Source organism: Etheostoma cragini, chromosome 23, assembly GCF_013103735.1.
Source record: "Etheostoma cragini isolate CJK2018 chromosome 23, CSU_Ecrag_1.0, whole genome shotgun sequence".
Lineage (NCBI taxonomy): Eukaryota > Metazoa > Chordata > Actinopteri > Perciformes > Percidae > Etheostoma > Etheostoma cragini.
The window spans coordinates 2,710,196-2,721,431 of record NC_048429.1 but is presented as its reverse complement, the minus strand read 5'-3'; the positions used below and the strand labels follow the sequence as shown (position 1 = coordinate 2,721,431).

Here is an 11,236-nt window from a genome sequence, read left to right as displayed (position 1 = left end):
CCGTGTGATCTTTGACACACACAAACACACACACACACACACACACACATACACACGCCCCTCTCCCACCCCCAACAACCACAACCAACATCTCCCCGCCATTTTCTTTCTTCTTCTTCTTCTTCTTCTTCTTCTTCTTTTTACCCAGCATTCACAGGGACGGCTCTTACGGTCAGTTGAGCACAAACAGGAAGAGCAGAAATAAACAGTGGCAATGGAGGAACAAATCAAATGACTGGGTCAGAGAGGCCACACAGGCACCGGGGGCTGTGACGGGGCTTTTGTCTCATCCTACTGATACATAAATACACAGTGACCAACATGCAACACTGTACACACACACACACACACACACACACACACACACACACACACATCAAACCCCGTCATGGATTTAGCGAGGAGCATTTATCAGGAAACGGCATCATTTCAGGCATTTCCCTCTGACTTAAGGTCGCTTTTTGAGCTTCTTGACCACCTTATATCAATGAGACGTTAAAACCTGATTACGTATTCATTTGAATATCAAATCTGCTCATTTTAGACTTGACTTTTTTTTTTTTAGGTGTCAGGTTAACACTTATCAAGAACAATTCTGTCACTTAATGAACAATTCTCTACACAGGGAGTCCACCTATGTGGCTGTAGGCCTATGCACTACCTTAGTTGCTGAGAAATTATTTATCTGGGAAAAATAAGAGGAACTCTGTTAGATTAGTCCACTGAATTAACCACACAGGGTCTGCAGCTTCCTCCATGGCATGGCACACCTTGAAGTTATCAGCTGTGCTCAGGATTCCCACTGCAGAATTTCCAAAGCCCACAGATCAACTAGTGCTGGGTTTTACCCGGACCACAATAAACTGACCAAATCGCACAATGCACTACAGTCTACGTCTGACATGTAGCAGTCTGCTACTGCCTGTTTTAACTGTTACATATAGCAGGTGTGCTAACGAGCTCAAATAAATAAAAGCATAGCAATAGATTATTCATAAAAAATATATATAAAAAATATATGCATATATAAAAGTTAACTCCTCGACCTGCGGACCTTTGCAACATATCATTCCCCCTTCTCTCTCCCCTTTCAAGTCGAAGCTGTCCTATCCAAATAAAGGCCTAAAAATGCCCAAATAATTACTATTTCCGTCGTGGCCCGCCATGACTCATTAAAGAACAAAGTCCGCTGTTCCTCTGCTCTGTTACAGATGTAAATAAAAGTATTTGCTGCAGTGATCCACAACAAATCAGAACTGAGCACCAGTGATTATATTGTGAACATGAGACTTAGTAAATCTTTACTGTTCAGCAGGTTTTTATCTGTGAAATTCCTCTAAAGACAGTTAGTATTCATCCTAATGCTGGCACACACTCTGTGGATTCATAACATCCAGGTAAATTTCCCCTGACGGGGCTGCAGGAGTCAATAACAAGGTGCTTATATCAAGAAGTCCTATTAAGAAGGAAGAAAATATCACATGGGTTTTTCTTTTTATTTCTTTTCTGTTTTCTTTCTGCACACCATCTGTCTCGTTAAGTCGATCCTCTCTAAGGCAACACACATACTTTTCGTTCTGGTAGTTATTTTACGAACTGTCGCCTAGGCACTTCGCACAACTCGAAGAGATCCCGCCCTTAACATTGTATGGTCTGATGGAAAACTACAGTGTATTCCCAATTTCGGAACATATTTGCACAAGGGGGAAGCCAAATCCGGCGGCTGCAGTCCCTCTCATGCCCCCCTGCAGGAAAAGGCCATGCAGAAGTCAGGTATTTGGCGTCATTTGTTTCTGAGCCACTGTGACCAATCGGGAGATTTGCTCCTGTGTTTTAATAGTGAGGTCAAGAGGGCATGTGGAATGAGAATGGGAATAGTTTGTGTGTGTGTACAGAGGGATTGAGGAGTGCTTTGCCCCGCGGTGGGACCCTATGGCCTTTGGCTGACCCTTTTCCCTCTGGTGTTTGGCTGTGGACGTCTGCCAAGGGTGACTGGATGTGCAGCGGCCGGCTCAGGTGAGGATGACTACAGGCAGACGAACTCTCTGTGATCTCTTCTCCCCCCTCTTCCCTCCATCATCATCACCAGCATCGTCACAAAGCACTTATTTCTGTCTGTCTGTCTCTCTCTCTCCCTCTCTTCGGCTGTCTCTCTCTCTTCCTGCGTCTGCCTCTTGTCTTTCAGGTGAGGATGATGACAGACTTGTGGCTGTAATCGGTTCTAAGGAATAGTCCATCTTCATCCAGGCAGCGCTGCTGTCACCGTCAGCAGAGGTCAGGTCACATTTGAGGTCAGCATGTTGGAGGAATTTGGTGAGTTTGAATGCTAAAAATTCTCCTTTTACCCCAAAATGATACTTTGAACTGCAACACCGCAAACTTTGTCACGTGAAATCATTTAAAAAGTTGGGGATCCTGTAAATATATTTATCATATCATGTATGTATATGAATTTCGCATTTTCAAAGTAATGAGGGGGGACAAATCATCCCTTGTTCTTCTCCGTTGTTGTTTCCGTCAAATATTTCATCCCTTAGTTAGTTAGTTACAGTGTTCACACAGAGACTTCTATTAGTAGGATTGGTTTAAAGAACGGACCAATCTGTGTCAGTGTGGCCACAAGTGGGGGAGCCAGTTGTGTGTTGTGGGTGAATGATGTGAAATATGTCTAGCTTTGTGTATGACAGTCAATGTCTGTTACAGTGTAGAGTTTGGACTGTTTGAGGGCCGAAACTACCAACAATGACAGAGAATATTGCAAAAGAATCTTCATGTTTTGTCACACTCAGTATGTTTTCAATCATTAAATTGGCACCGGTGTGCAAATCTAACAGACCAGCGAGTGTTTTCATAAGAATAGTCCATTTGAATGCTACATTTAGATGATATTCAAACATTCCCTTTTCTGACCATTCAAGTTTATGAGTTTCAGAGGCAGATGCATATTAAGAACACACGACTCTTCACAGTTTCATTCATTGTAAAAACTTTGGGAAGCACGCCTATTTACCAAGAGTAAGATGAAAAGATTGTTACCACGCTAATTTACGTCCTACTGCCAGCTTCGTTAGCTTAGCTTAGCATAAGGACTGGAAATGGAGAAACAGCTCTGGAATTCACTGATTAACACGCAATATCTTTAGTTTTTTTACTCTGAAGAACAATCACCAGTCGTTGCACCCAGTCAAGAAAATGTCCAGCACATAGCACTTAGCATTGAGCCAGGCTAGCTATTTTCCTTACACGTTTCCAGTCTTCATGCTAAGCTACGCTAACCAGCTGCTGGCTGCAGCTTCATCGACCGTCTCATCAAACTGTTGGTCAGATTGTGAATATGTGTATTTCCCAACATTTAGAAAATTCCGTTAAGCGGACAGTAGCTAGTGAATCAAAATACAAAAAATGATGCCATCAAATTGTATATATGTGTGAAATATATCTGCAATAATGTGTTTAATGTGCCATAGAGGTATGTACTTTTTGGATTTAGTGGCATCCTTAATCTTTTCTGATATCACTCTGATACCCATACATATATAATATAGCATTCTCCAAAGAAATATCATAGGATTACTATAGTCCTTTTTTGAAAGTAAATGGCTGTTGTTGCTCTTATCCTTGTCCTTTGTTTTGAAAGACCTGAAGCCTGAAAGATGAGGGATGAGCTGCCGCTGCATTGTGGGAGTTCTCTCACTTGCTCGAGACCTCCTCGCCACTCTGAAAAGAGCAGCCTTGCGTTGCATTGTCTCCTTAACAATCGTAAATTTGAACCATAATCTCCCGTCACAACACAGCAGATAAAAGATAATTATCTCTTTTAGTGAGGTGCCCTAGGGCTTCTTGGACGGCCTAGCAGACAACATGCCTAAACCCTCATCCCACACACACACACACACACACACACACACACACACACACAAACACACAAACACACACACACACACACACACACACAGACAGGCAACAGGCTTGGGAGGCGGCTGCTGCTATGATGAGAGATTCATCAACAGAAGAGTTTAAATGCTGAAAGTGTTTATGTTAATGTGTGCACAAGAACAAACCGCATCCAAACCTTCTTTCATGGATCTGAATAAACTGACTTCCGTCTGATTTTTGCAACCAGGTTGTGAAAAACAGGGGTTTAAATATAGGCAGTGCATGCAGTACAGTTCCAATGGGGCCCATGGGGGCCCTAGTGATTCATATTGCCACCTGATCTGAGTTTTCTACCTTCCACTGCTATAACCTATAAGTCACTTTTTACTGATTTTATTGTTGATCTGTGTATTGTATACACAGACTACTACAATAAAGCAAAATAAAACAGGAAGCACCAGATCATTCATGACTACGTGAATGCTCCTTCTTCAAAAACAGATTCATCTGAAGTTTAAAATGATCCAAGTCAGGATCCAGTTTGAGTTCAGTAGGTAAAGAATTCTACATGTTTTTTCCACGAAGAGAAAAATCTGTTTGTCCTAATGAGGATTTATATAAGGGCACCTTACATTCCAATTGGATGAGCCATGTGTTACTGAGCCCGAAGCTCTGAGTAGATACCTGGGATTTCCCCCTTTCTGGTCTATATATTGCTGCCTCTGCTGAATTATTTTTTATCAATATTCAATTCAATTCAATTCAATTTTATTTATAGTATCAATTCATAACAAGAGTTATCTCAAGACACTATACAGATAGACCACACTCCAGAATTTACCAGGACCCAACAGTTCTAGTAGTTTCCTCCAGAGCAAGCAACAGTGCGACAGTGGCGAGGAAAAACTTCCTTTTAGGCAGAAACCTCGGTCAGACCCAGGCTCTTGGTAGGCGGTGTCTGACGGACCGGTTTGGGTTAGAATTTTGAAGTAGTTCATGGCATAGCAGGACGCTGTGCGGCATTACAAGGCACAGCAGGACGTAGCAGGACGTAGCTGGGCACTGCAGTGTAGCAGTTGAACATGGCATCACAGAACATGGAGCGGGACCAAGGCGACTACCTAGGCTGCTACCCTGATTTTGGAGCCTCTTGGTGCTAATACACCAATAGACATAATATTATATACCTAAAATTGAAGTACTGTCAGTCCATTGTGTGATAGAGAGAAAAAATCTGAGGGCCAGCTACCAGCAGTTGTTTAGCCGCCAATAGTTGACTGTGAGCCAGATTACGGCCCTTTCAGGGGCCATGGTGGTGGAGTTTAGCCAAAGAAAGTGAACGCCATGCGGCGATGACAGTTAAGTTTAGGCACCAAAACAGTTAGCTAAGTTTAGGGACAGGATCGGGGTTTGGATTGAGACAAGTGTATTTCTGTTGTTTCTGCGTAGTGACCTCTGCTCTCCAGCTTGAAACAGCTGTAATTTCCATTGAATATTGAAGTGCATATTTAAGTGGTTGGCCTGCCTGGCTGCATTGCACTACATCCATGGTATTGCAAGGGGTTTTAATTGTTGCATGTTTTGTTTTGTTGCGCATGATCAAAAAACATCCAACCACCTATTTTTTTCACAACTGTATGAAAAAACTGTATATATATGTATAGTGTGTGTGCTTCAGAACTAGTAACTGGCGTGCATGGGTTGTTCACCTGTCATAGATTCAGAAATTGCTGTGACGGACTACTAGGAGTAATGGAGGTAGCAGAGAGTTCACAGGTTCACTCAGAGAGCTACACACCTCAGTCTTTGACAGAAAGCGTCAAAGAGAATGAATGACGGCCTTAGAGGGCCAAGAAGAGTGTGAGCTAACATGGTTCAGGGAAAAGTTAAGGCATGACACGAAGGATCTGGGGGAGGGGGGGATGTTTTAGGGAGAACGGAAAGTTACAGTACGTGAGTGAAATATGTTACCAGAAGAGGAAAAAAGTATCAAATTATCTGACTCATGCAAAAACATGATGATATTTTAAGTTTACTTAAGCAGAGGTAAAATTACCTGTGCTAAAATGCACTTTAGTTGAAATAGGCAAGATTAGATTATTCAGAAAAGTTCATGTGAAAAAGAAGATCTTTGTTGGATGATATCTCTCATGTCATAAGAACAAAGAGGGTTTATAAAAAAGAACAGTATTCAGTGCAATACTTTAGTTGAACTACTTTATTTTAGGGTTGGCTTTGTAAATAGTTTCCTGTTTAGTAAGAAATATTAGAAGAATATGTCTGTTGAAAAATACATCTATTCGCTTTCATGCTGAGAGTTGAATGGGAAGTTGGACAGCTCTCAGCACATATGTACATTAAATAGGGAAGTTCCAGCCAGGCAACAGTTAGCTAATAGCTAACGTGAAGACCGGAAAAATGGGAATAACTTAGCTAGCAGCACCTCTAAAGCTCACTCATTACAGATATATTGTGTTCATTTGTGAACTTCAGATGTGTTGGTAGGCAGATTTGGTTACTTTCAAACCCTGTTCCCACCCTTAATGCTAAGCTAAGCTAACTGTCTCCCAATTGTAGCTCTATACTTTGCAAGCATCAAATCATAAGAAAAGAAAGTGACTTTTCTAATTAAGTGTTGGCAAAAATTAAAGTGTACGAATACAACATGATAATTTACAATAATGAGAGTAACTTTATTTATTTTTTCATTATATTTGGAGCACTTTTCTGAAAGGAAAAACTGTAAAACAGACTGAGGTGTAAAAGATACTGAGGGTGGCTTGTTGTGCAGGAAGTTCAGAATAAAACACAACACAAATACAAAAGTGTTGGGTTTCAGTTCTTGTTCAACTGTCTGAGGCAAACAGGTGCTTTTTGGGAATCCGATTTTATTTTTCAGATGTCATTGTTTTCCATCAGATCCCCCTGCAGCACCTCTGATGTGTATTCCAACGTATTCTGCTGCACCACACGGCTCTCAGGACATTTTTACCAGCCTTGTCCCTGGCCCTGTGTAAGGGACAGCCCTCTCTCTCAGGCCCCGGGCAAAACTGAACCTCACATGTCAAAACCTCCGTGGAAGCAGCACATTTGCATGGGCCTGCATCCACAAACTGTCACTGGGGTTTACCCAACGCCACGTGAAGCCTTCACTGCTCTTCACACTTAGCCAAATCACCCGAGCCGCGCAGCAACAGACTGATAGCTGACTGGCACCTCTTAGCCGCATCACAAATCAACAGAAAAGTAGAGCAGACAGGTGTTTGTATTCTGTTCATTTGGCTACAGTGCCAGGGGACATGCATTAGCTAAGCTGTGTTTGATGACATGATCTTGGCACTATCTGCAAAGGTGTGTTTAAAGAGTATGTTGAATACCATTCCTTTTATATCTGGGCCAAGTTGTGTGTTAATCACCTTTTAATAAACTGTGTAAGAAGTTTATATCTTAGGACAGATGTTGCTCTATTTTGTATAATTTTTTGGGAGCCTAATAATCTATTCTAAGTTCAGAGTTTTTTATTTTGTCTTCTTTGATTGCACACACAAAACAAGTAACTTTTACTGTTTTACAATTAGGTTTAGACTAAAGCATCAGCTTGCCATCCATGCCACAAAACTGCATATATAAACATCTGCCATGTGGAATTTTTTGGCATGAAAAGTCACTTTTAGAGATGCAGAATCTCAAATCCCACTGCAAACCAAATCTCTTGAAGTTCTTATATCTGCGTTAGATGCAATAGTTTTCTGGAGCGAATGGCGTGTTTTGTATCTAGCTTCTGAATGTTCGCTTATCAACTGCTCAACACATCAAGAGGTCCACATTTGAAAACCACATGATCGATTATGTTTTATACATCAAACCAAATTTACAAAAACATTTAAAAGAGATTTCTTGGATTTCTAGAAAACGTATCTTATCTCGAGCAGAAAACAGAAAACAGTAACTTCTAGAGATGAGATGTGAAGTGAGACTTGAGTTTGTCTTGTGTTTTTCGCCCACCGTGACAACATGGCGGTTTCATTGAAGTGAATGAGGGGGCTATATGTTTTTGATGCAGTGCTAATTTCAGCTTAAACACAACCTTTTGTTCAGTGGTGAGGCCTGTACACTACCAGCACTGCTCACCTGTAAAGATATATTGAGTACAGGTGACTGCTTATTGGCAGCTTTTACCCTAAAAACCGCCATGGAAGTCAAACTGCAGCCAGTGAGTGCGTGTGTGATCATGCGTGCGTTGACTGCCAACAGTTAGAGTAGCTACCTCACTAACAAAGGGACTGCTGTGTTGGTCGGCTGTCCGGAGCCCCAGGGCTGTTTACACATGCCATTGTCTCCCTTGGGCCAATCAGACAACCCTTGCTAGGTAAATAAGCATGCTGCAGCCAATCGCTGGCAAGCACACCAGGATCTGGGCAGGTTATCTGCAGCACCCCAGGAAGTGGGAGAAATGATGTGGGAAGTGACAAAGCCCATTAGTGCAACCTCCTATCTCCTCCCCTCTGACTAGCTACGTTATATTTCATTCGACAATTAATTAATGCGACCCTCTCTTCTCATTGGAGGGTCGATATCATTTTGCTCACTTATCGTCTGTGGCCGATGGATTTCCACAGAAAGCCAAAAGCATCGCTGATAATTTACTATTTGGAGAAGTGGGAACATCTTTTGCGGAGGAATTGACCAACACAGAGGAATGTTTAGTAAATGGACTGTTTTTATGTCAGTGTAATGCACTCGAGGGGCCAGGCTCACATTTGCATAGGGCGCTTTCATGTGTTGGTTGGAACTTCCAACATGTGGGTTTTCCAAGTTGGCTGACAGACATCATTGCTCCTACCCACACTACTGTGTCAAAAAAGTAAACTCAAAAGGCAACAGATACACAAATGGATGTCCCGCATCTTAACACGGCAATTTAATCATAGTTAGGATGTTTAGTCTGGCAACAAACATGTAATAAAAATGTGTCTTTGACGTGTTTTCTCGCTGTTGACACAACAAAAAACTTGATTGTTGTGCTTCATTGATGCAAGTAAAAGTTAATAATACAACACGCGTTTGCCACACTGAATCTCGAATTTGAATTTCAAAATCACATTCACACGAGTTCTGCAGGATAAATCATGTGTTCTGTGTGAACAACACAATGAGAAAAATCACTTAATTTCCTGCAGAGCCGACAAACCAGGTAGCTCCATCATGGCCAGGACAAACAGATGTCAGCAGGTTAAGGTTTATGCACTTCCTTGATTCCAGACATGGTGGCATCAGCCCTAATAGTGTGATGTTCCACCATATTTTTCTTTTCCAAAGTGTTAAATGCTTTACAAGGACTGGATGCTTCACCCTCCCTGACCCAAACTGCCCCATGTTCCCTGATTCTTTTAGCACTGCTCTGCTCCCACAGGCACCCCACCTCCCTCTGGGAGCCCTGGGAGTGTTTGTACTGGAGGCAGCCAGCGGAGACCGCTGCTGTTTTCATAGCAAAATCTCTTTCCTGAGGTAATGCTGGCCTGGGTTGACCGCCGCGGCACACACAGACCAACAGCGGCCCTGGCAAGAGGTCATGGATGGCCTGTGATCACATCACCATGGAGCCCAACAGTTTAACATTTAGCAGCCGATATTTGGGCTATGACATGATTCCACAAGCACTGCAGTTCACATGCATTTGCTGTCTGGGAGACTAACTGCCTATGAACCAGGCCCACAACATGTCAGGGAAAGTTTCAAAACCACTATATCATGCAAATGAATAAGAGAGTTATGGCATTTAAAAGAACAAAACAAACAAAAACATTACAAAAGTTAGGTAAATATCTTCTGCTCATTATTTTTCATTTAGAAAACATTAATAATGTTTCTACTGACAATTCTTGAATATATGACCCATCTGCTGAAATGAAAAATCTTGAAAAAATAATTAAATAATAAATAGTTGAAGAGATTGTTTTCCCTCCCAGTGTTTATTGTTGCCTGAAGCAATCTCAAATATTTCAGTCAGTACCTGTCAGTCCTACCTTTAGTTCTGGCAGGCTGAACAAGTCATGTAAGCATGTGAGCTTTAAAGTTTAAAAAGGATTGATGCACTCAGAAATAAACTCTCTGGTGCAAGAGGACCAAAAATGTAGTCACTGCACACGTAGCTCTAATGCACAAAAACATTACTTTCAGTCTCGCAAATGAGGCTGTCTCTAGTACATTTTTTTATTTTTTTTATTTTATATTTTAATTAAAAAAAGCATCACATCAACATCGGAAAACTCAAAGCGCTTAAACTCCTGTCAAAACCCTCCATCTATAGCATGATGCTATTATGACACACCACATTTAAACCCATTGGGTGTAGCACCCAACAGAGTTCTCAACTATACATTCTTTGAGAAGGTTTTACTCAGGAGCAGAGACAATTTGGCAACAAGAAACTGAACAAAAACTGGAACCACCCTTTTTAGAATAGCCATCAGGATGAGGGTCAGTTTAGACTATGACCCACACATTCTAGACAAAATCAATGCTTACTGGAAAGTTAAGGAAATTAATGTATGCTAGTTTTTATTCAGGAATGGATGAGCAACCAACTACCAAGCTGCCCAGGCCTTGTGTTATACAGATCGGTCTAAAGAGGCCGGGACAGTAGACAAACTTGAGGTAAAAAATGGATTAGGCCGAAGCAAAAGTGTGCGTTCACTGTGGCCTCTAATTTACTTAAGTGCAGTCTAAACGGCGAGGAAGAGATAAGAATGCTGCTAATAGATCTTGATCTCAAGTGACAGTCGCACAAAGAAGGGACACAAAGAAGCCACCATAACTTCTTCTGACGATCTACTGCCTCAAATGTGTCTCCTCCAGATTAAACTAAGAACTAAAACAAAAACATGATCTCTCCTTTGGATTACTTAAGACAGTCTTTAAAGTCATTAGTAGATTTGACTTGTTGGTGACCCAAGGCCCTCTGGCTCTAATGTCTTTGATGATTCACCTTAGCTACAGTGGGTTTGTTTACCGAGTTTGGAGGAATTCTTCCATCAGGGCCTTACTCATGATAATATAAAGGGGAGGGGGGTGTGGTTTCGACTGTAACAGACAGATAAACAGTTCATCTCCCTTCTGCTCCAGGGAAGGCTCTGGAGCGCTGCACTTAAGGGTGCCTGCGCAAGCAATTTTATAAGCTGCAGAATAAGCAAAGTAAAGCCACACAAAGACGGACGCACACATACACACAGAAATATGCTTAACCCCAGCGAGGGAAACCAATCTGTCAAAAAAAAGAAATTATATATACACTCACCGGCCACTTTATTAGGTACACCTGTCCAACTGATCGTTAACACTTAATTTCTGAGCAGCCAAT

At 41.7% G+C, this 11,236-nt stretch overlaps 2 long non-coding RNA genes across 2 annotated transcripts in view; one reads left to right on the top strand and one right to left on the bottom strand.

Moving 5' to 3' along the window:
* The window catches only part of LOC117938429, a 438,129-nt gene that overhangs the window by 72,351 nt on the left and 354,542 nt on the right, over window positions 1-11,236 (bottom strand). The window lies entirely within an intron of this gene.
* LOC117938427 overlaps window positions 1,716-11,236 on the top strand; it is a 23,601-nt gene continuing 14,080 nt past the window's right edge. Inside the window, exons 1-2 of the long non-coding RNA XR_004655388.1 lie at window positions 1,716-1,728; window positions 2,579-2,583. This is a non-coding gene — a long non-coding RNA (uncharacterized LOC117938427). The remainder of the gene's footprint in view (window positions 1,729-2,578; window positions 2,584-11,236) is intronic.